The 27,578-nt window shown below is 34.1% G+C and overlaps 2 pseudogenes; both read left to right on the plus strand.

The window, feature by feature from the left end:
* The first annotated feature begins 5,283 nt into the window (after positions 1–5,283).
* On the plus strand, positions 5,284–6,384 carry LOC149232242 (UDP-arabinopyranose mutase 1 pseudogene; annotated as a pseudogene).
* Positions 6,385–24,248: 17,864 nt separating this feature from the next.
* LOC149232243 (UDP-arabinopyranose mutase 1 pseudogene) lies at positions 24,249–25,349 on the plus strand (annotated as a pseudogene).
* Positions 25,350–27,578: the final 2,229 nt, after the last annotated feature.

A 27,578-nucleotide genomic window follows, 5' to 3' on the forward strand; every position in this document is an offset into this window, starting at 1 on the left:
TAAGCTTGAAAGAACATTAGAGTTATTGAGAAATCTAATCATGTCCACTGCTAACAACACAGTCAAAATTAACAAAGCCTCTCTTTCAGACATTCAAACATGTCTGCAATATGCACAAGAAAAGATAGAGTTTTTGCAGCTTGAATCACAACTGCAGCAGGAAGAATTACAGCAGTGGCGTCATCATTCTGAACCTGTTTTTGTTCAGAAGATTGAAACAGACTCCCATAAACAGCGAGTCAATAATGTTACAGTTCATTCAGATAAAGCAGCAAAGTTACATGCAGATGCAGAGGTTCAGTCTGCACTTCCCAAGCCCATCATCAGACCTTGGGAACAGCTTGTCCACAACAAGCACAGAACTGGTCTTGGATATGACAAGGACTTGTCCTTTCATATTCCAGACTACTCAAAGCCCATTCAGTTTCAGAGTGCTGGATTCATTGATGACAGTTCACCTGCTTTTCATGACAGTTCAGCTTCAGCTGTTCCAGATTCTGCCCCTCTTCCACAGCAACAACAACAACAAAAACAACAGATCGTGAAATGCCAACACTGTGACCGAGTTGGCCATTTGAAAGATCACTGTTTTGATCTTCATCCATGTAAGCACTGTCATAAAACCAACCATTCTTCACACAGATGCTTCAGAAATAAACGTCCTGCAAGAACAAAGATTCATCTTGGATGGATCGCTTCTTGGCAATGGGCATCAACAGCCAAGAAGATATTCCAAACACATGTCAGAACTTGTTCCAGAATATTGAAGAGTCTTGCAGTTGAGTTTTCTCCATCTTCTCACCTTGTACCTGACAGGGGGGAAAATGATGGTCATCTACAAGCTTCAAAGTCACATCAAGCGAGCCTGAGCCACAACCTACCACACCAGTTTCAGAGTTGAAGCCAGAGACAAAGATGCCCCTGAACATGCCTTCAGTTGGCAATCTGGGACACTTCCTCTAGCAGAAGACTCCAACTTCTTGCCAGTTTTGGAAGAGTTCCAGGAATTACAGAGTTGTTGGTAATCCTTAAACCATCACAGATTGAGAACACTTCCTCTAGCAGAAGACTCCAGCTTCTTGCCAGTTTTGGAAGAGTTCCAGAGTTGTTGGTTATCCTTAAACCATCACAGGTTGAGACTTCCCTTTTCAGGTTGAAGTTTTACCTTTTATGCCGGGTGAGACCTCCCTTTTATGGTTGAAGGTTTCCCTCTTTAAAACAATAGGATCACTTCCTCTAGCAGAAAACTTCAGTTTCTTGACAGTTTTGGAAGAGTTTCGGGAACTGCACTAAGCGTTACAGTGTTGGTGGTCATCCTTAAACCACTGCCCTTTATACCAACATTTCAGAGAGCACATTCAGCCTAGTGCTGCCATGCATCTTTTGCACATTTTGTATTACAGCTCTCTTCTTGGACTCATACATAACCCTTCGGATTAAGGGGGGGAATGTTGGACACCTAATCCTAATGGGTTAGCGTGGAAGTTGAATGGACAAAGCAGTCCAAGAGACCTTGGGATCTGAATCACAAGAGTCAATGATGATTCATCAATAAGTACTATATTAAGTGGTTCGTTTTCATTTGTTAAGAGATCTAGTATACTCAAATTTAGTGGAAGCATATTCATTGTTGTGATGTGTAAGTGTAAAGTTGAATGCATTGTGATGTCATTTTGGTTATATGTGGATTTTCTAGTAAGTGTGACTACGTTTCCTTTCTTTTAAGAGGTTAATTGTGAAGTTTCTTATTGTAAAAATAAAATGAGCCTTGGTAAATTGCTTTAGTTGTAAGGGACAAGCAAAATGAAATGTTTGGATTGTTTTTCTTTTTAATCATTAATTCTTTATTATTGATTGTTATTCTTTGTAACTTCTTTTTCTAATGTTGTAATATTCATTTGTACTCAACATGAATGGTTGTTTAATTGTTTCATTGATACTAGACATCATATGGCTAGACATCATTTTTTGTTGTAGATCAATGTTTATATTAGATTTCTCAAATCTAGACATGTCGTTTCACCAATCCAAGGATACCTCAATGGAAAAAAAATGTTCCAATTTAGATGCAATTATTTAAGAGGTGATATTTTGAATTTCTCTAGTTTAGTTTCTATTTTTTTGTCATTGTAGTAGAGGCATTCATCTTAGATTTTATTGAAAGTGTTTATCACTATGTGGTTCATCTTTGTGATGTATCAATTGAGTGCTTAACCTAGCTGTGTGGAGGCACCTAAGCTGAATTACACAAGTGCATTTGCATTCCATAGTAGCGGGACACTTTTATCGAATGTGCTTATCCATATCTTTGATAGACGTCCCTTCAATAGTTCAAAATGCTCTCACAACACTATCTACATGATAGGAAACACTTATCCCTAGTGCCTTCACTTTTTGTTGGAATTCTCATTGAATTTGTTTTCAACAAGAAAAATTGTGTTTTCTGTGATACCACTTTAAGTAGGGAGACAATGGCCTACAAAGTGAGAGTTGCCGGCACACCAACAACCATTGCAAATGTCACCTTTTTTTTGTGTTGTTTTTCAAGGAAATAAAATCTTGTAATTTTATTAGGAAAGTAAAATTGCATCTGTATATGCGTTGATTATTCTTGGTAGGATAAAGAGCCCTAGAAGATCTTTCGAAAAGTATCATACATACTGCAAATGTATCCTACTTTTAAAGCTTAGAGGAATTAGAGATATGGAATAAAACCAAGTTTTAATCATATGAAGTAATGGCCACCATTCTCAACCTGATTCATTCATACAGCACCACCACTCTAAATTTATTCTACAATTACATACTTCGATGAATATAATAAAACTAAAATTTTCCTATGAGTAACATCTATTAGGCTTCAAATGGCTTTAAATATTGGAGTTGACTTCCCAAAATGGTTGTAAATCTAAAATCCCCTCATATCGACAAACATAAGAGCATTAATCTTTAATTCAACAAACCTTAACTTAGTTTCCCAACATAGTTATATGTTCTCATGCTGTCAAAATTATTACCTTGTCTCATTGGTACAGTGATCCAAATTGATATCTGCCTCAACAATGTTTAGTTTGTATGTTAAAATCTAGAAGCACAATGGGACGCTATCACCTCCACCAAGTTTCAAATCTCGCAAGAGGACATCTTTGGCCTGTTGTGATAAGGCTTAAGGAGTGGAATCTCCTTCCCTCGTGGAGTCTCTAATCTTGATAAGTCATAAATTCCTTAGATATATGGCATACGGGTTGATGGATATACTCTTGGTGTTATAGTGGCAACTGCTAAATTTGATATTGGGCCTTACTCAAATTACTCCAATGATTTACCGATTCACTTTAGCAAAAAATCTCACAAATCCTTACCAACTTTAAAGAAGTCAATAAGGTTCTTACTCTTGCATTGGACCAACTTTGTTACAATAATTAATATTACTCATTAGATGTTAGGTGTTCCTTTAAAAATAAATTAAAACCCTTAGAAAAAAAATTAGAGAAGATGAATACTTACTTATCAAACACAAATTTTTAATTAGACTTACTCTTAAAGCAACTTTTGGCTATGAGTAATCTACCATTAAAATATATTTTGATTTGAATGCTTGTTCAACCTTGATTACTATTAACCCATAGGGCATTGGATTGATGGTGAATGAGTGTACTATTAAGGCGCTCCTTGCTATAGGTGGCCAGTTCAAATTCCATATGGTTAGCCTTAATAAAAAAACCATATTACCACTATACCTACATAAAGAAGGCTTTGCAATATCGAATTATATGGAAGTAACAATTCAAGTGGAAGACCTATAAAATGTAGCGCAGTTGGTTTGAGTGGGGTTTAATCTCCACCAAGTGTCAGGGTCAAACCTCATGGAGAAAGGTAGGGTGGGAAACACTTTTAGGGGAATTAAACTATGCCAAGGGATGATAGCATCCCACAAACCTGATGATAGCAATCATAGTGATAACATTCCACGTATCCCACTAATAGCAATCATAGTGATAGCGTCCCACTAATGGGTAGGTAGATCGTTCTTCCATCTAATTCCTATTCATAGCATCCCACTAATGGGTTAGCAAACATAGTGATAGCATCCCACTAGTGAGTATATCATTTTTCCATCTCATTTTTATTCATAAAATCCCATTAATAGATTAGCAATGCTAGTGATAACACTCCACTAATAAATAAACCTTTTTCTATACCTAAACTTAAACTTAAAGTACTTAATTAAAAAAAAAATAGATAAAAATAATAATATTACATAAATAATTGTGAAATATTGTCAACCTTAAATATGGCACCTTCACACCCATTGACCCCATTGACTTAATGCGCACATGATATGGCATGTTCGCACCCGTTGGAGGAAATGTGGGTCATGGCAACCTTCCCTTTAAAGAAGCCAGCTAGCAAAATCCAACAACAAGGAGTGGCAACTACGTGGAGCCCTTTTGGAGAGGCGTTTGATGCGGTGGTAATTATATCATTTTGTGTTTGATGAGTTGAGAAGTGTTTGACATGGGGTAATTAGATCATTCTATGTTTGGTAGATTGCATTTAATATGGGGTCATTAGAGTATTTTATGTTTAATGAGTTTGGTTAGCATGGGTAATTAGGTTTTGATGATTTGTGTTTAATATAGGGTAATTAGATTATTTTATGTTTCATATAGTTAGGTAATTAGACTTTAATGATTTGTGTTTAATATAGGGTAATTAGATTATTTTATATTTAATATATTTGGGTAATTAGATTTTGATTATTTGTGTTTAATAGAGGGTAATTAGATTATTTTATGTTTAATATATTTTGCTTTTTAGTAATTAGATTTTAACTATTTGTGTTTAATATAGGGTAATTAGATTATTTTATATTTAATATATTTGGGTAATTAGATTTTGATGATTTGTGTTTAATATAGGGTAATTAGATTATTTTACGTTTACTATATTTTGCTTTTATAAAATTGATGATCTGGAGTCGGGACAATTTACTTTAAAAGCAAGTTTTATAAAAGCAAAATTGCCGTCAAAACCGGAGACTTTAATTGTGATTTATCCCAGGCTTCCGGAGTCTGGGCAAGAGCGTGAATCCCCAGATAACAAATCTCTTGAACCCCTTGCCGGGGAATGCTCTTCCACACCCATATATACACTTACGGAGAGAAACCAAATCAAGATTGAGAGGAAAAGTCCTTTGGGGTTGTGGAAGATTGGGTTGTGTGTATTTCATTTTCTTTCATTTCTGGTTTCTTGGCACGTAGGTCAGTTGATCCAGTAACAATGGCAGTTTCGACTTCGAGTGCTGCGACCCCAATCCTGAAGGAGGAGATGGACATAGTGATACCCACGATCCGGAACTTGGATTTCTTGGAGATGTGGAGGCCATTCTTTGAGCCCTACCACCTCATCATTGTGCAGGATGGCGATCCGTCGAAGACCATCAGTGTGCCTAAGGGTTTCGATTACGAACTGTACAACAGAAATGATATCGAGAGGATCATGGGCCCCAAGGCCTCCTGCATCTCTTTCAAGGACAGTGCCTGCCGTTGCTTCGGCTACATGGTCTCTAAGAAGAAATACATATTTACTATTGACGATGACTGCTTCGTTGCCAAGGATCCCTCCGGCAATGACATCAATGCTCTCCAGCAGCACATTATGAATTTGCTTTCTCCTTCAACTCCATTCTTTTTCAATACAATGTATGATCCATACAGACAGGGTGCAGATTTTGTACGTGGGTACCCCTTCAGCCTTCGCCATGGAACACCCACTGCAGTTTCTCATGGCCTCTGGATGAATATCCCTGATTACGATGCCCCCACACAGCTTGTCAAACCTTCCGAACGCAACACCAGATATGTTGATGCAGTTTTGACAATTCCAAAGGGTACGCTTTTCCCCATGTGTGGCATGAATTTGGCCTTCAATCGGGACTTGATTGGCCCTGCCATGTATTTTGGCTTGATGGGTGATGGCCAGCCTATTGGTCGCTATGACGATATGTGGGCAGGATGGTGTGTCAAGGTCATCTGCGACCACTTGGGATTGGGTGTGAATACAGGGCTGCCATACATTTGGCACAGCAAGGCCAGTAACCCTTTTGTTAATTTGAAGAAAGAATACAAGGGAATATTCTGGCAAGAGGACATTATTCCATTTTTCCAATCTGCCACACTTCCAAAGGAATGTACCTCTGTCCAGCAATGCTACATTGAGCTGTCAAAGCAGGTAAGGGAGAAACTTGGAGTAATAGATCCGTATTTCCAGAAGCTGGCAGATGCCATGGTCACTTGGATTGAAGCTTGGGATGAGCTCAATCCCACTGCCGACCATGCTGAAGTAATTCCGAATGGATCAGCTAAGTCACCCGCGAAGTAGCTGCAAGGATCTCCCACATTAATTACTTGCATTTGTAAGCTCTGAGCGGTAGTGCCTCTTATTATTTTGGCATGAGAATTTTGGTAGATGAATAGTTTATTCAGTTGAGCTGTAGTTATTACTTGTTTTTTTTAATGCAGTTAAATAATGGTAGGGGCTACATTGACATCCAGAGAAACATTTGTTGGGATGCAATTATTTCTGAGAATCTGCATGCAGTATTTGCATGGATATGTTTTCTATTCGGTTAGATAATTATAGGTCTTACATGGACATCTCGAGAAGCATTCAGTCATTACATGGATAATGCTTGGATTGAGTATCTGCATGGATGGATGGTTTACGTTTTTCTTGGTGCTGCAATTGCATATTTTATTTGTTTCAGTTATTACATGGATAATGCTTGTATCCAGTATCTGCATGGATCTATTTATGCCATTGAGATTTAAGTTTTTCTGGGACTGTAATTCCCGACCGCCGTGTTTATTGAAAAACATAATTAAATGTTCAACACAAAATGAAAATGGATCGAGTATCAATGACACTGACAATGCAATGCCATGTATCGAGTATCTCCATGGATCTACTTCCGCTATTGAGATTAGGTTTTTTGTGTGAGTGTAATAAATTGCAGACCGCTGTGTTAGTTGGAAAATTTTGAATGTTTAACGCAAAATGAAAATGGAATGTCCTGGAAAATGCAATGACATGTATGTTATTGGATCGAGATTGATGAAATTCAATTTTCGTAAACATGTATGTCGTGACTTTTCTATCTGTCGTGGTAAAATCGTGGTGTTTTAGTAGGGTAATATACCCTACCTTTCATGACAACGTTTTTTATTCAAAGACTCTCATGACATAGCCTTCTCTCAATATGTTATGCGCATATTTATGATTTACCTAGTTTATGTTTTGTAAAATTGATTTGTATATGTTATGCGCATATTTATGATTTACATAGTTTATGTTTTGTAAAATTGATTTGTAGTAGTCTCACCCTTGTTGTTGTTGGTAGTTTTGTATTAGATGAAAAAGTTGATTTTTTTTGTTCAGATGAAAAGATAATTTTTTTTTTTTTTTTTCATTGTGATTAATGGCATATCATTATTTTGGAGTTTAATTTTAGATTTTATTAAACACAAAAAGATAAAAGAAATTGGGAGTAATTCTTATTGTATTTAAAAATATATGTAATTTTTTTTGTTATTTCCGTAGAACTCCCTAGCTTGTAGTTATAACTAGTACATTTTTGATGATTTCCACTCTGTCACTGTTTTCTTAAGCTTGGTCATAACAAGGGCTTTTGAACTTTGCATTTTTCTGTTCACATATTAATCATCAATTGAACTGTCACCACAGATTATATATATATATATATATATATATATATATATATATATATATATATAAAATATGGGATTTTTGTTTGCATTTTATATGAGGAATTTATATGTTTTAGTTTAAAAATCAAAATCATTACCTCACAAATTTATCATATCACTAATAAAAATAAAAATTAAATATAATAATAACACAATGCACACAACAATTTCCAAATATAACAAGGAATATTTCCAAATATAACCAGGAAGATTTTATTTTTAAATTAGAATAAATGAGTAAAGTATTCATTTAAATAATACACGTTCCTAATGATAATCAATTAGGACATAATACAGTGCACCCAAGAAGATTTTATTTTAGAGTTAAAACTGAGTAAGTAGGGTATTCATTTAAATAATACACACTCCCAATGATAATCAATTTTAATGGTAATAAATTCAAAGAATGTGCAATCCATACATTTTTTTCTTAATTATTTGGTAATTTTATTTATCATATGATTTATTTAGTTAATGTTTCGGAACCTTAAATTAGGTGTTATAAGGGTGTCTTCTAAGTGTAATGTAAAAATATGTTTAATTTATAGTAAGTAAAGGATTGGTTGATAAACATTTACATATGGGTTAAGAATAATATAACAGCCAATATAGGTGTAATGTAAAAAAGTTTGTACACATTTTTACATGCTTATTTAATAAGTTAAATTTATGTTAATATATCCAATTTATAATAAGTAAAGGATTGATAGGTAAACATTTATATATCGGTTAAGAATAATATAAAGTTGGGAGATCTTGAAGTATCCTTATAAAGTTAAAAGTAATAAAAATAATAAAATTCAATTTGCTATATTGTAATTTTGGTTTTTTTAATATAAATACTAGAAGAAAATCATAATATACATATTACATTAAAATATACAAAATATATATTAAAAAATATTATTTAATATTCATATTCATGTAATTTTGAATTTGAATTATCAATATGAAAAATTGAATTAACCACTAAACCTTAATTATTTATTAATAAACATTTTATCTAAAAAAATATTATTACATATATTTTTATTCATTATTCAAATTTCAAATAGTTATTTCATATTTTTTTTATTTCAATATTTAATTCTTATTTTAGTGATTACGAAATATTTAGTTATTTGATTATATTTTTAATTAATATAATGATGCTAATTACTAGTATATCTTACATGATTTGTCTTTTTAATATTGAAATATGAATAGAGTGAGGGGGTTTTATTAACATGAATAGACTTGATGATGGTGAGGTTTTTGGGTAGTTGTCTAAACTTGAGTTTGTTGAACAAAGTACAGCTAGCATCACTGATGCAAGTCTCTTTAATTGGTAATTGAAAGGAAATCATAATGCAAGAAAACTATGAGAATAGAAATGAAAGGAATTTAGTTGAGATGGATGTTACATGTAGTGCACCTATGTTATCATCTGAAGACAAGCTTAAAGTGAATAAGGAATTTGGAAGCAAGAAAGTTATTGGAAGCTATTTAATAGAAGCTGAAGAATCAAAAGAATTGAAAGTAAATTAATGTATAGTTCTGGTTTAGATGCTTGTATAAGAGATCGTTTTAACCAAAGAAATATTACAACCTGTGTTGAGGAAAGGAAACAGAGATTTGGGACTTCACTATTAAGAAAAGAGGGAAAGGTTTGAGATATACAAAACCAAGAAATATTAGAAGATCAACATAGTCTATAAACAACTTGATATCCCTCTGAATGAAAATTCATGTGTTGTGTTCCTATCATCATGGAATAGAAATAGATAGGAAAATCAATGGATAGGCAAGAAAAACGTAATATAGGCAATCATGAAAAAGCCTACAAAACGATTTCACTTTGAAATTTTTTAGGGGTGGCATGAAAAGTTCCAAAGTCTATACAAAAAATCCAATTTAGACAACCTAATCCATTTGAAATCGCAAAGTTTTCACACGCATCAGATGATGCTTCAATAGTGACACCATTATTTGATATGGACATTGATGCACAAGTAAGTTATCAAGGTGAGCATGTTCTTTTATTTTATTTGATGAGTAGATTAAATGGGATGGCCATTACAGGATATCCCATGATAGTTGAGACCTTGGAACATAATTCTAGTCTAGAGGCTACAATTGTAAGGAGTTGAGACTAAATATCTCATCAATGAGAAGTTTCGAGCAAAACAGGAGCAGGGGAAGAGACATGCCCTATCAGCTGAGATTGAGTTCGTTTATAAGAAACTGTTGCAACATGTTGTGATGTTTCATGCATGTCAAGATGCAAATTTTCATATTATTTTTGAACTCTAACGAGAAGTTTTGGTAGGAACAATAAGGAGATGTCCATGCTAACCTACAATTTTTGCATCATCCCCTATTGGTAATTTGTAGGTTTTGTATAATACTTTGGACCAAGCTTCCTACTAATCTTCCCTATGCCTTTTTGAGCAACATTACTGTATTCTTTGGGAGGCCTGCAAGAATCAATAGATTGGGAGAAAATAATCAAACTTCAATCCAAGGATGGATCATTGCTCAGCTCGCCGACATCTATTGCAGTTGTTTTCATGCGTACAAGGAACAAAAAATGTTTGGAATTCTTGAATTTCATCTTGAATAAATTCAAAAACCATGGAATCAAGATGAAAATATTATTTCAGGAAGGCCCTTTTCTATATATATAATTTGTAAAAACTGTTAAATGGAGAATTTGTTATTGCACTGCCTTTTCAATATTCGCTTGATCTACTTGAACGCTTGTGAGTTTTTGATATTGTTGAGAGACTAGGGATCGATCGCCATTTCAAAGAGGAGATCAAGGATGCATTGGATTATGTTTAAAGGTATTGTGTCTTTGGTCATTCTAAATAAGTTAGGTTTTGATCATCTCATTAATGCTTGATAATTATTATATCTACAAATTAACAACCCATTAGCTCCTTGATAATTTTCCATTATCTCCATGTACCTAAGGTTTGAAGGCATTTGCAAATTAATCAAATGATATGTGAAAATCATATTCAAATCATTAATGCTCTATTTTGAAAATAAATAAGAAAAGCACAATGAAGAAACACGGACTAAATATTTGAAGTATATTTTCCTTATTGATTTGATTTAAATCCTTGGTAGGTTTATAAATTAAATATCTCAGTCATTTCATCTGTGAAAGGTTGATGTAGAATTAGAATTGTGTCCTTTAAGAAAAAAAAAAGCTTTTAAATGTTCCTCTACTGAGTTTGGTTTTAAGTTTCCAAATGCAAGAATGGTCAGTGAAATATAATCTAGTAACTTATTTTTTCAATGAAACATTACTTTAAGTGCACAAAGCACTGTTGATACACATGATACCATTATTTCTGGTTAGCGAAAACAAATCCCCTCCATTCGATTACATCATGGTTAGTTATAACATAGACATGGTATAAAACATAAATGGATCAAGATCATACATTTGATAGCTTTTCATCCTCATTTCCCAAAAAGTACAGAAATTCCTTATTATAGTGAAGTTGAATTTCACCCCCTCTGTTCTCCTTCTGTTGATTTCCATAACGACATCATGTATGTGTACGACAATGACTATCCCATTTTTCCCTTTGGTCACAAGTGCTCTACCTTGTAGCCTATCCAAAACAGTCCTTCCCATGATATCCGCTACCATGTCCCACTACCAACCTACGAAAAATGAAAAAATGTTGAGGAATGGATCTTTGCACTCCCTAGGAAACTTGTGAAAAGAGAAGATGTAAGACTCTAGCTTTTCCCAAACTATTTACTCTCCAATTTGTCTATTTCTATCACATCACTAAATTTTTCTCTCTCATACAATACTCTTTGGTACGTGTGTGTCCATTCGGCATACTCTACACATTTATGTCACGTGCAGCCATGAGCAACCTTATGTAGAGGAAGGTTGTCACTTCAACATACTGCTCAACTTCTGATATCCTTCCTCGTGAGCTTGGATCCAAGGCCTCAACTACCAATATATACTGTGACATTGATACATTAATGGGTTGGCAGTATATGAAATGAAATGAAATGATATTTTAACATCCATGAGACTAAAAATAGTCGGTGGGACCATCAGTTCCCAATTCTTCACTTTTTTCAATTCAATCATTTTCTTATTCAAACTACTGATGAGTTGGCCCAACCTGCCAATAATCCCCTTGCTGAAAGGACAATGCCAACAAACTGATGCTAACCTATTCCCATAACTTTCTTTGATGTCTTTGAATGCATCAAATTCCAAAGTGAAATGCTTTTCCACTTCCACTACCCCAGACGTGAAAAATGTTCACACCTGTTCTTCCCAAGCTTCTTTAGGTCTTTTCCACCATCTTATTTCACACCGAGTTTTATGTGAGTTGGCTATTAATTGAGAAATAATAACCTTTTCCCTCCACGGAATGCTATCTCTAATGTACTCCTTTTGTTGGAGATTACACATAGGGTTGAATTCCTTAATGTAGTACTTCTTCTTTCTACCCAACTCTTTTCCCCATACCCGTTTACGAAACTTGTCTATAACGAAATCATTTAGCTCCTTTCTATTTGTGGGACAGACATTGAGGTAGATATTCAATTTTTGCATCCATGTGTGGTTTTGTCTCATCCATGTTTTCTTTCTTTCACTCATGCCTTCATTGAAAATAACATTAAGCCATCTACCTACTCCCATTTGCTCAATTCTTTTAAGATATATTTTGAGTTGCACCATAGCAATTGCTTCAATGGGAGTTACTCCTGTTTCAGTCAACATTATCTCATAAGGTACCAAACTTTTTATTTTTAACTTGCTCATGATCGAGCGTTTTTGGATTTTCTCAATTTGTTTCCATTTTAAGACGGGAGTGTTGCCAACCTAAAATTCACATCCATATAGCATCACTGGACAAACTAGGAGTCAAAAAATCACTTTAACTGTTTTGAAGAGAATATAATGCTTTCCACCCTCTTGAAATTCTCTTCTTCCTGCGGTCCTTCCAATAATTTTTTTATTTTTGAAATCAATCCCGAGGTACTTGTACTCATTTTCTTCTTCGAGAATGTTGCCTTGAAAGAAGAACGTACACTGGCTCTGCTTCCTTTTGTTAGAGAAAATCATTATTTTGGTCTTGCTAATATTGACTTACATCCCCACTCCTCTATAAAAATGCTCAAGAGCATATAAGTGCATCTGCAATCCATGGCCCAATTTAGATATCAAAACAAGATCTTCAGCATATAAAAGAAGTTTTATCACAAACTCCCCCAACCGAAAACCATCTCCACCTTGCAGATTTAGCCACTCTTCAAGTTTATCAATATATAAACCAAAAAGAGCAGGAGATAGAGTGCTACCTTGCTTGACTCCAATGTCACTTCTAAAGCTTTCTGAAATACTCATTGAGGTTCTAATTTTGACTTTCACCTCTTCATAAATTCTATGGACAACATATCTATAATGTGAATGAAATTCAAGCTCTTCCATTCTACACCACAACTTATCTCTAGGGACTGTGTCAACTGCATTTTTGAAGTCCACAAAGTAGTAGAATACTTCTTCTTTGTCCCCCTAAACCTTTTCAATAATGTGTCCCAATGTGATACCATGATACACTGTAGAATGCTTCGGCCTAAAACCTGCTTGTTCTTTTGCCCTCTTTTCTTTTACTTCTGCCCAGTTACGGATTCTATTTTCTACCATGTTACCCAAAATATTTGCAAACAAAGGATTGATCATAATGGTTCTATAATTGGAAGGATTATTAATGCCTCCACTTTTAAAAAGGGGTATTTCTAGTCTAGTTGTCCAGTCCCTTGGGAGACCTTGCTGAATGATGTTATTGAATATTTCCATGATGTGTGGTGCAAGAGTGTTCATTCCCCATTTTAGATACTCTGCTTGGAGTTCAACCAAGTCCTTTGTCTTTCATGTTTTCAGCTTCTTAATTCCAATCTCCACCGCCTGTAACATGGAGAGCCTTGTAGTTGTGTTGACGCAAATTAATTACATATCATTTAATTGTCAACCCGGGAATTTCGTAAAACTTTTGAAGCGTGCATGCACTATATATGCTAGAAATTAACTTTCAATTTAGATCAATATAACTACGAAACCAAATAACGACAAACCAAATTCACCTATTCAAATTCCAAAATCAATTCAAAAGAAATTATAGTACAGTGCATGGAATTGAAATCTTAATCCATCACACTTGTAGGAATTGAAATCTTAATCTACCACACTTGCAGGAAGCAAATATTAATATACCACACTTGCCGGAATTGAAATTGCATGAAATGAAATCTACTCTAAGGGATCATGTGTGCATTATCATATCAGGGTCCTATGAAATAAATAATCAAAAGCACATGAGATGAAATGAAAGCAAAAACAGTCATTCTTAACCTCTCACACAGGAAGAGATATGAAAGAAAATAAAAAACAATCACTCTTAACCTCTCACATAGGAAAAGATATGAAGGAAATAAATCTTAATCTATGAAAGTATAAATCTTAATCTATGAAAAACAATAATTCTCACACATTATAGGTGGCCAATCCAAAAGCATGAGAGATGGCGATTTGAGAGGCTCCCAATGCAAGCATTACCAGAAAGAGGTGAACATCACTCGTGCTCATGGTGCTAAATCTAAATTCCATTCAAACATGAGTAATATTAACTTGAACACCCGAGTATCTCCAACTTTACACATGCCTCTGAAAGGAGGAGGCTCTCCTATTTATACAAAAACATAAGAAGCTACCTCATTAATGGAGGTCCATTATTCTTTCCCCAGATCCCTATAAAATCTCATAGAGTTACAACTCAAATAGGTAGTTATGAGGCCCATATAGAGTTACAACTCAAATAGGTAATGATGATACACATATCCTCTTTGACCTTTATGCAAATCTTCTTCCATATCTTGAAGGGAATTCGAATTTGAGCATTGGAGGCCACATAAGGGTACCTTGGAAGCTTCCAAATGACCTACACATCTCATGAAACTCAAGCCACTTTTAATTATTAGAAGGTATATGTCAATTTTCTAAGTTTCAACAATAAATTCACTTAAAATACTAGAAATCATTAGCTTTTGGAAAACACAAAGGTAACCCCATGTAATCATGAAAATGGAGGCTAATGAAATGTTATATGCTATGGAGTTGCGACATGTGAGTTAAATGGTGGCAATAAAGGTGAAAGTGGATGATATTTTGAGGACATTTTGGAGACTCTACATACCCCCAACTGACGTTATTGCATGTCCTCATTCAATCTACTGCATTTCTTAATCATGATTTACTTTTGAATGAGTTTGGCTTCTATTAATTGTCCTTAAACTTTGCATTTGACAATTTCATTTCTTTTTGCAAAGTATTCCTTATCATACATTGAATTGCAACATGTTTGGTTGGTCCTTGTGTGACAACCAAATCTTAATTGGTATTGGCTCTTGTGTACCAATGCCTTGTTTCCTTTTGGCGCAGCAAGATTCACTGAACATATTTAAAAATACATCTTTAAATCAACCATACAATATGCTCATCATTTAGGCATTTATTTGCAAATCACATAAACTTTGAACCATAATGCAATCATAATTGATTAGGACAAGTATGTTAGGATGAAATGAAGTGAGATGGAATGAAGTGATATGGATGTGATAATAAATGGATGTCCCTTCTCCTCACCCCCCCACCCCCCAACCAAAGGTATTTACAGTTTTTTTTTCAAATGAGAAAGGAAATATGGTGAAGTATTTTCCAAAAATTATAATTTCAGTATTCAAGGAATTCTATGATTAAAAGCTAGAAAATAACATACCTTTACTTACCTAGCAAGTGGAAAAACTGTGCATATGTAGAGAAGCTATAGCTTTTGCTGGATCATGGAATAGAATGTAGAATTTCATCTGCTTCTTAGTTGCATAAATGATGGATGAGGTGGTGAAAGTGGATTCTTCATTTCTCCTCCTAAATCTGTTGTATCTACTGCAAAACGCTGAAATGATATAGTCTTCACCTGCTACAAAACCCGATGGTACAATTCTAGTCATGCAAATAAATGTGTTGTTGTCGAGCATGAAGAGAAGTCATTGGATTATCCGCCATTAATGAATTTCGTTAACCAATGCGAGGAAAACGTGTCATTAATGTCAACGAGTGCCAAGGTACCTAAGTAAATCTTGCAAAGTGCGAATAGATGAGCTGATGTCGAGCCACTTCCAAGATCCAACGATCAAGGGACATTGATGTATTCCCATGATTGTTGGCGAGAGAACTTGTCATTGATTCATACAAGCGTCAAGGTATTAATAAGGACTCTAGCCCTGAAGCTAGATAATGTGTTGATGTCAATAGGCCAAGCCTTGTTAGAAGGGAGGCATTATGAATCCCCCATCATCTAATGAGTATGAAATGATGATTTTGGAAGGTCTATAGATGAAAATTTGCGTCAAGCAAGATTTATTTAACGAAAAGGAAAATGACAAGAGGGTAAACAAGTGAACAGAAAGCAACAGGAAAAATCAGCATGTAAGCGAGTTGAATGTCTCTATTAATGGGTTAATGAATGGAAATTATGGAAAATGTTGTGGAAAACATGCAACACTTACAAGGAAAATGGCGATGACGATGCTTAGTGAAAGTGATTGAATAGCTTGTGAGTTTGGAGACGAAAAATGATGGAATTTATGGATGATAGAAATGGATTCAATTGGTTCATGTTTCTTGAAATTGGTCTTAGAAAACTAATCGTGCACAAATTAGCCTCCTTCAATTCTTCGATTATCATAGAACCTGAAAACAAACATGGCACTAATATGGAAAGAAAACATAATTGTGTTCAAACAGAAGTGATCAAATTCTCTAGCTACAAACGAAAAATTTGCATAATTAACAGTTTCATGATGTGTCTTCGTTTCAAATGGTTAGTCCAATTTCACAATTGCGATAATAAATCCGATTTGTAAAAAAAACAATTTCCTCAATTTATGTTTGAATCATAACATTTCATAAAGATAAAGAAATATTATTTGTGAATGCTTGATGATTCATACAAAACAATCCTCAATAAAAAATTCATCAATTGATCATGCAGATAAAGCGCCCTTACAGTTCTCCTTTCCTGCATCATAGTTGAAGAGATAACACTAGATAAAACCAATAACAAATTTTTGAGCATGATTTCGATAACGTAAAAACTCAACCTTAACAAAATTTGATTGCAATTAAGCTTAGTTAAGGTGAGTTATTGCGCTTTTATTCAATTGTTTTTGTCTCGTGTTTTTTTTCTTACAAAATTTAAATCAGATGCTCAGAGACAAAGTTATGACGATTTTCCCCACGTAACATGTTTGAGATATAATTCGGGAGCCTGCGAAAACCCTAATTTCCTTGGATCCTATCTCTGGAAATATAGCGAGAAAAGATCTAAAATTCATATCTGAGGTTCATAGAGATTTAGGGTCAAATGGGTTTTAATTGCAGCTTCTGAAACATCATAGAAAAAAAATTTATAGCGAAAATGCAACGATGACCTGTATGGAGAAGCGAAACCCTAGAATCCAAAGCTCTGATACCAAATGTTATGTAACGAGCTCACAAAATAGAAGAAGAGATAGATCAATGACTTCAAAATCAGCCTCTTCGAGGGAGGAAACCTCATTTACATTACACAAAATGAATCATTCTTCCATGATACAAATGAAAAAACCTCCTTTCTACATATAGGAGTCTAATGGGTCACAATATAATCAAAGCCGACATAACAATAATAATATAAGGGCACAACAATAGAAATAGTGGGCTTCTGTGGGGCACAATAATAACAATATGGGGACAACAGGGGCACAACAATAACAATAAGGGCTACAATGACAATAGTAATGGGGGAATCACTAGTATTATAGGGACCTAACATGATACCATGTGAAAATTTTGAAACTGAAATCCTATTGCAGCAACTCGAAATTATTCTTCTAATTGTTAAATAATTTAAAAATATATTTACTACAATAAAAACTGAATAAATCACACTGCAACCTTCACAAATAAAATTGCGGAAATAATAGTGTTGGAAACTGAGAAAATACTAGCACATACACACAATAAAAAGGAAACCGTTATTTTTGGACAAATGTCCCCGGAAGAACCCAACTTGGGAAAATCAATGCAGTAGTGAAATTTTGAGCACAAACTGTGGAAGCTCAAGTTGTAATCCAAAAAACAAAAAAATATGGAAAAATTATGTGAGGGAATTACCCTTCCTCCACAAGTAATCCCGACACAACTTCTCTTCATAAACCTGTCCTCTCAGACCTTGTGCATTAGCCTCTACGCTGCTCTGCACAAACCCTATGACGTCTAACATCTGAACCACCTATGAGGAATTGGTTATGCCTATCTCTATTAAGTAAATCGTTTATCCGACACTCCTCTCCTCTGAGAAACTGTGCATTCCTCTGCATTGTCTCACTGGGAATAACTCGGCCCCTTGCCGCTACCTTTTCAGATCCAGAAAAGGTCATCCGGACCACCGTCCCTGCCCCTCGCTACCTTCGTTGCCTCATTGAAGCTCGAACTCTCCAGCAACTAACTGCTGCTACTCTAGAAAATTGAATTCTCCAAGTGACTCTCATGCCCTCTCCATCACCACATAGATCCCTTCTTATGTATTCCTGTTGGGACACGAATGACCAAGATTAAATCTTAATTGATGGCTGAGATCATTTCTGGATCTATCCATGTGAAATTATAGATGATTCACACCTCGACTTAATTAATTCTAATTAATTAACCATATTCCCTAAGTTTAGACTCACGAAATTTTTAAAAATTGTTTAATAATCCAATTAAGCCATATTGAAGTGGAATTCCCAGAAACAATTTCTTAGTTTTGGAGATCTCATGCATTCTAACCTCTCCACCAAATTTTTTGGTGAGAACACATCCGATGCTATAGAAACTAACAGTAAACAGGTTATCCTTAGGTCACGCATGTACACAAAATCCACAAAAGTAGATTGCACCATGGTACCTCTAAGAGTGTAGGTTGTTATCGGTATTAAAGTGTATAATTCACACACTGCATTATGCTATTATCGAAAACTAAGATATCATGGATTGGAGAGTTTGGTGTTGCATTGAATTTCTTTCCTTAGTTCTTTCATTACCCTGACATTTTTTTCAATACCATTATTGAGATGAAAAACATCATCCAATTGATAATTGACGTTACCTATCAACTTATTTTCTTGGGAAATCCATGAAAGAAAAATTTTGACTAATAACAATAGTTATTTGCAAACATACTCTTCGTTGCAATTAAGTTTGTTAATGTTTCTTGAAGCACAATACACCAGTGTCCATGAGCTCATACTCTTTAATAGTAGCTTCAACGTCCATGTGCAAGATTTGTGCGTTCAATAGGCATATTAGCGAAAATACTATTTTGATATTGATTACATGCCGTATTCAAGTTGGTAATATGTTTATTTTTAAAGCTGTTAATTTTCAACACCAACTTTCTTCAAGTTTCTCTTTGTATTTTGCTTATGGATACAATGGTTGTTGTGTGCACATGTCCGCGTTGTTTAACTCTAGTGGGTTCAAATACCAAGCCATCCATCATTCTTCCTCATGATTTATGTATTGTTTGACCACACATCAACTAGACAAGGAATTGTTCTCGGACAAACGATATTTCATTTCTTTATTTTGTTTGTCTGTAGACTCTTATGATAAGATTCCAATGATGGGGCATGCCAGACATGAACAAATTTGCATTACATGTTTTTGAACTAAGACAACTATTATGTCTATGGATTCAATTAGACAATATGAAATCAATGCTCTATATAATGGAAAAAATTATATCTTTTGCATCGTTCACTAAGCCATATTGATGACATCGCTACTTGCAATTAACTCAACAAACATATATCATTTCAAGACAATTGTAGAAGACATGCATTTTCTTGTTTTCAAAGGCATTTTTTTACATGGAATGTGTTTTGTTATCATATGATTTTAATGTATATGCTTATGATTGGACGAGTGCCAACATTTTATCTTTATATTCTTCAAGATGTTTGTTCCTATGGGAAAACTACAAATTGGATCATTTGTTGAACATTTGTAGTAGTGTTTATTAAAATAGTTAACATCATGTTTTTTTAACATTAATGAGAATTCCTGGAGAATCGGTATCTTTGAAAATATGGCTGCTACTGTTATACCAAACGCGACTATTTCATAAACATCACTAATGGTCTGGATATAACATGCTTCCATAGACTTGAACCCACATAGATGGGTAAACAAATTGTTCACCAAATGTTTCGAGATAATATCCTTTGAATATAGTTAACATCATCTCGTGTTTGAGAACATGTCCTAATTCTGTTAAAACTAGATATGAAGATTTTGTTCTCTTACCTCATGACTTGTTTGAGCTTGAAACATTTTATGATATCTCTCCAAAAGCTATAGGACATCATTTCATAGGACAAACATGGCTTTTCAAAACTCCAAGAATCATAGATAGGTTATGCTTGATAGAGCCACCACAAAATATGATTTTGACATTTTTGAAAGGTGTTGTTGAAGCGTGTAGAATTTATCTAAGCCTTTTCTCCATGTTATATAATATTGAAAACCTTATCAATGATGATTCATCAATAAGTACTATATTAAGTGGTTCGTTTTCATTTGTTAAGAGATCTAGTATACTCAAATTTAGTGGAAGCATATTCATTGTTGTGACGTGTAAGTGTAAAGTTGAATGCATTGTGATGTCATTTTGGTTATATGTGGATTTTCTAGTAAGTGTGACTACGTTTCCTTTCTTTTAAGAGGTTAATTATGGAGTTTCTTATTGTAAAAATAAAATGAGCCTTGGTAAATTGCTTTAGTTGTAAGGGACAAGCAAAATGAAATGTTTGGATTGTTTTTCTTTTTAATCATTAATTCTTTATTATTGATTGTTATTCTTTGTAACTTCTTTTTCTAATGTTGTAATATTCATTTGTACTCAACATGAATGGTTGTTTAATTGTTTCATTGATACTAGACATCATATGGCTAGACATCATTTTTTGTTGTAGATCAATGTTTATATTAGATTTCTCAAATCTAGACATGTCGTTTCACCAATCCAAGGATACCTCAATGGAAAAAAAATGTTCCAATTTAGATGCAATTATTTAAGAGGTGATATTTTGAATTTCTCTAGTTTAGTTTCTATTTTTTTGTCATTGTAGTAGAGGCATTCATCTTAGATTTTATTGAAAGTGTTTATCACTATGTGGTTCATCTTTGTGATGTATAAGTTACAACGTGTTTCCATAACATAGGCACCTAAGCTGAATTACACAAGTGCATTTGCATTCCATAGTAGCGGGACACTTTTATCGAATGTGCTTATCCATATCTTTGATAGACGTCCCTTCAATAGTTCACAATGCTCTCACAACACTATCTACATGATAGGGAACACTTATCCCTAGTGCCTTCACTTTTTGTTGGAATTCTCATTGAATTTGTTTTCAACAAGAAAAATTGTGTTTTCTGTGATACACTTTAAGTAGGGAGACAATGGCCTACAAAGTGAGAGTTGCCAGCACACCAACAACCATTGCAAATGTCACCTTTTTTTGTGTTTTTTTTCAAGGAAATAAAATCTTGTAATTTTATTAGGAAAGTAAAATTGCATCTGTATATGCGTTGATTATTCTTGGTAGGATAAAGAGCCCTAGAAGATCTTTCGAAAAGTATCATACATACTGCAAATGTATCCTACTTTTAAAGCTTAGAGGAATTAGAGATATGGAATAAAACCAAGTTTTAATCATATGAAGTAATGGCCACCATTCTCAACCTGATTCATTCATACAGCACCACCACTCTAAATTTATTCTACAATTACATACTTCGATAAATATAATAAAACGAAAATTTTCCTATGAGTAACATCTATTAGGCTTCAAATGGCTTTAAATATTGGAGTTGACTTCCCAAAATGGTTGTAAATCTAAAATCCCCTCATATCGACAAACATAAGAGCAATAATCTTTAATTCAACAAACCTTAACTTAGTTTCCCAGCATAGTTATATGTTCTCATGCTGTCAAAATTATTACCTTGTCTCATTGGTACAGTGATCCAAATTGATATCTACCTCAACAATGTTTAGTTTGTATGTTAAAATCTAGAAGCACAATGGGACGCTATCACCTCCACCAAGTTTCAAATCTCGCAAGAGGACATCTTTGTCCTGTTGTGATAAGGCTTAAGGAGTGGACTCTCCTTCCCGCGTGGAGTTTCGAATCTTGCTAAGTCATAAATTCCTTAGATATATGGCATATGGGTTGATGGATATACTCTTGGTGTTATAGTGGCAACTGCTAAATTTGATATTGGGCCTCACTCAAATTACACCAATGATTTACCGATTCACTTTAGCAAAAAATCTCACAAATCCTTACCAACTTTAAAGAAGTCAATAAGGTTCTTACTCTTGCATTGGACCAACTTTGTTACAATAATTAATATTACTCATTAGATGTTAGGTGTTCCTTTAAAAATAAATTAAAACCCTTAGAAAAAAAATTAGAAAAGATGAATACTTACTTATCAAACACAAATTTTTAATTAGACTTACTCTTAAAGCAACTTTTGGCTATGAGTAATCTACCATTAAAATATATTTTGATTTGAATGCTTGTTCAACCTTGATTACTATTAGCCCATAGGGCATTGGATTGATGGTGAATGAGTGTACTATTAAGGCGCTCCTTGCTATAGGTGGCCAGTTCAAATTCCATATGGTTAGCCTTAATAAAAAAACCATATTACCACTATACCTACATAAAGAAGGCTTTGCAATATCAAATTATATGGAAGTAACAATTCAAGTGGAAGACCTATAAAATGTAGCGCAGTTGGTTTGAGTGGGGTTTAATCTCCACCAAGTGTCAGGGTCAAACCTCATGGAGAAAGGTAGGGTGGGAAACACTTTTAGGGGAATTAAACTATGCCAAGGGATGATAGCATCCCACAAACCTGATGATAGCAATCATAGTGATAACATTCCACGTATCCCACTAATAGCAATCATAGTGATAGCGTCCCACTAATGGGTAGGTAGATCGTTCTTCCATCTAATTCCTATTCATAGCATCCCACTAATGGGTTAGCAAACATAGTGATAGCATCCCACTAGTGGGTATATCATTTTTCCATCTCATTTTTATTCATAAAATCCCATTAATAGATTAGCAATGCTAGTGATAACACTCCACTAATAAATAAACTTTTTTCTATACCTAAACTTAAACTTAACGTACTTAATTAAAAAAAAAAATAGATAAAAATAATAATATTACATAAATAATTGTGAAATATTGTCAACCTTAAATATGGCACGTTCACACCCATTGACCCCATTGACTTAATGCGCACATGATATGGCATGTTCGCACCCGTTGGAGGAAATGTGGGTCATGGCAACCTTCCCTTTAAAGAAGCCAGCTAGCAAAATCCAACAACAAGGAGTGCCAACTACGTGGAGCCCTTTTGGAGAGGCGTTTGATGCGGTGGTAATTATATCATTTTGTGTTTGATGAGTTGAGAAGTGTTTGACATGGGGGTAATTAGATCATTCTATGTTTGGTAGATTGCATTTAATATGGGGGTCATTAGAGTATTTTATGTTTAATGAGTTTGGCTAGCATGGGTAATTAGGTTTTGATGATTTGTGTTTAATATAGGGTAATTAGATTATTTTATGTTTCATATAGTTAGGTAATTAGACTTTAATGATTTGTGTTTAATATAGGGTAATTAGATTATTTCATATTTAATATATTTGGGTAATTAGATTTTGATTATAGTTAGGTAATTAGATTTAATGTTTGTGTTTAATATAGGGTAATTAGATTATTTCATATTTAATATATTTGGGTAATTAGATTTTGATTATTTGTGTTTAATAGAGGGTAATAGATTATTTTACGTTTTGCTTTTAGTGATTAGACTTTAACTATTTGTGTTTAATATAGGGTAATTAGATTATTTTATATTTAATATATTTGGGTAATTAGATTTTGATGATTTGTGTTTAATATAGGGTAATTAGATTATTTTACGTTTAATATATTTTGCTTTTATAGTTTTTATAAAATTGATGATCTGGAGTCGGGACAATTTACTTTAAAAGCAAGTTTTATAAAAGCAAAATTACCGTCAAAACCGGAGACTTTAATTGTGATTTATCCCAGGCTTCCGGAGTCTGGGCAAGAGCGTGAATCCCCAGATAACAAATCTCTTGAACCCCTTGCCGGGGAATGCTCTTCCACACCTATATATACACTTACGGAGAGAAACCAAATCAAGATTGAGAGGAAAAGTCCTTTGGGGTTGTGGAAGATTGGGTTGTGTGTATTTCATTTTCTTTCATTTCTGGTTTCTTGGCACGTAGGTCAGTTGATCCAGTAACAATGGCAGTTTCGACTTCGAGTGCTGCGACCCCAATCCTGAAGGAGGAGCTGGACATAGTGATACCCACGATCCGGAACTTGGATTTCTTGGAGATGTGGAGGCCATTCTTTGAGCCCTACCACCTCATCATTGTGCAGGATGGCGATCCGTCGAAGACCATCAGTGTGCCTAAGGGTTTCGATTACGAACTGTACAACAGAAATGATATCGAGAGGATCCTGGGCCCCAAGGCCTCCTGCATCTCTTTCAAGGACAGTGCCTGCCGTTGCTTCGGCTACATGGTCTCTAAGAAGAAATACATCTTTACTATTGACGATGACTGCTTCGTTGCCAAGGATCCCTCCGGCAATGACATCAATGCTCTCCAGCAGCACATTATGAATTTGCTTTCTCCTTCAACTCCATTCTTTTTCAATACACTGTATGATCCATACAGACAGGGTGCAGATTTTGTACGTGGGTACCCCTTCAGCCTTCGCCATGGAACACCCACTGCAGTTTCTCATGGCCTCTGGATGAATATCCCTGATTACGATGCCCCCACACAGCTTGTCAAACCTTCCGAACGCAACACCAGATATGTTGATGCAGTTTTGACAATTCCAAAGGGTACGCTTTTCCCCATGTGTGGCATGAATTTGGCCTTCAATCGGGACTTGATTGGCCCTGCCATGTATTTTGGCTTGATGGGTGATGGCCAGCCTATTGGTCGCTATGACGATATGTGGGCAGGATGGTGTGTCAAGGTCATCTGCGACCACTTGGGATTGGGTGTGAAGACAGGGCTGCCATACATTTGGCACAGCAAGGCCAGTAACCCTTTTGTTAATTTGAAGAAAGAATACAAGGGAATATTCTGGCAAGAGGACATTATTCCATTTTTCCAATCTGCCACACTTCCAAAGGAATGTACCTCTGTCCAGCAATGCTACATTGAGCTGTCAAAGCAGGTAAGGGAGAAACTTGGAGTAATAGATCCGTATTTCCAGAAGCTGGCAGATGCCATGGTCACTTGGATTGAAGCTTGGGATGAGCTCAATCCCACTGCCGACCATGCTGAAGTAATTCCGAATGGATCAGCTAAGTCACCCGCGAAGTAGCTGCAAGGATCTCCCACATTAATTACTTGCATTTGTAAGCTCTGAGCGGTAGTGCCTCTTATTATTTTGGCATGAGAATTTTGGTAGATGAATAGTTTATTCAGTTGAGCTGTAGTTATTACTTGTTTTTTTTAATGCAGTTAAATAATGGTAGGGGCTACATTGACATCCAGAGAAACATTTGTTGGGATGCAATTATTTCTGAGAATCTGCATGCAGTATTTGCATGGATATGTTTTCTATTCGGTTAGATAATAATAGGTCTTACATGGACATGTCGAGAAGCATTCAGTCATTACATGGATAATGCTTGGATTGAGTATCTGCATGGATGGATGGTTTACGTTTTTCTTGGTGCTGCAATTGCATATTTTATTTGTTTCAGTTATTACATGGATAATGCTTGTATCCAGTATCTGCATGGATCTATGTCTGCCATTGAGATTTAAGTTTTTCTGGGACTGTAATTCCCGACCGCCGTGTTTATTGAAAAACATAATTAAATGTTCAACACAAAATGAAAATGGATCGAGTATCAATGACACTGACAATGCAATGTCATGTATCGAGTATCTGCATGGATCTACTTCCGCTATTGAGATTAGGTTTTTTGTGTGAGTGTAATAAATTGCAGACCGCTGTTTTAGTTGGAAAATTTTGAATGTTTAACGCAAAATGAAAATGGAATGTCCTGGAAAATGCAATGACATGTATGTTATTGGATCGAGATTGATGAAATTCAATTTTCGTAAACATGTATGTCGTGACTATTCTATCAGTCGTGGTAAAATCGTGGTGTTTTAGTAGGGTAATATACCCTACCTTTCATGACAACGTTTTTTTTCTCTAAAGACTCTCATGATATAGCCTTATTAAACACAAAAAGATAAAAGAAATTGGGAGTAATTCTTATTGTATTTAAAAAAGTATATATAATTTCTTTTGTTATTTCCGAAGAACTCCCCAGCGTATAGTACGCTATAACTAGTACATTTTTGATGATTTCCAGTCTGTCACTGTTTTCTTAAGCTTGGTCATAACAAGGGCTTTTGAACTTTGCATTTTTCTGTTCACATATTAATCATCAATTGAACTGTCACCACAGATTATATATATATATATATATATATAATATGGGATTTTTGTTTGCATTTTATATGAGGAATTTATATGTTTTAGTTTAAAAATCAAAATCATTACCTCACAAATTTATCATATCACTAATAAAAATAAAAATTAAATATAATAATAATACAATGCACACAACAATTTCCAAATATAACAAGGAATATTTCCAAATATAACGAGGAAGATTTTATTTTTAAATTAGAATAAATGAGTAAGGTATTCATTTAAATAATACACGCTCCTAATGATAATCAATTAGGACATAATACAGTGCACCTAGGAAGATTTTATTTTAGAGTTAAAACTGAGTAAGTAGGGTATTCATTTAAATAATACACACTCCCAATGATAATCAATTTTAATGGTAATAAATTCAAAGAATGTGCAATCCATACATTTTTTTCTTAATTATTTGGTAATTTCATTTATCATATGATTTATTTAGTTAAATTAGGTGTTATAAGGGTGTCTTCTAGGTGTAATGTAAAAATATGTTTAATTTATAGTAAGTAAAGGATTGGTTGATAAACATTTACATATGGGTTAAGAATAATATAACAGCCAATATAGGTGTAATGTAAAAAAGTTTGTACACATTTTACATGCTTATTTAATAAGTTAAATTTATGTTAATATCCAATTTATAATAAGTAAAGGATTGATAGGTAAACATTTATATATCGGTTAAGAATAATATAAAGTTGGGAGATCTTGTAGTTAAAAGTAATAAAAATAATAAAATTCAATTTGCTACATTGTAATTTTGGTTTTTTTAATATAAATACTAGAAGAAAATCATAATATACATATTACATTAAAATATACAAAATATATATTAAAAAATATTATTTAATATTCATATTCATGTAATTTTGAATTTGAATTATCAATATGAAAAATTGAATTAACCACTAAACCTTAATTATTTATTAATAAACATTTTATCTAAAAAAATATTATTACATATATTTTTATTCATTATTCAAATTTCAAATAGTTATTTCATATTTTTTTTATTTCAATATTTAATTCTTATTTTAGTGATTACGAAATATTTAGTTATTTGATTATATTTTTAATTAATATAATGATGCTAATTAC

Source organism: Pinus tabuliformis, chromosome J (assembly GCF_031772625.1).
Source record: "Pinus tabuliformis cultivar Carrire ecotype Pingquan chromosome J, CPIR1, whole genome shotgun sequence".
NCBI classification, from domain to species: Eukaryota; Viridiplantae; Streptophyta; class Pinopsida; order Pinales; family Pinaceae; genus Pinus; species Pinus tabuliformis.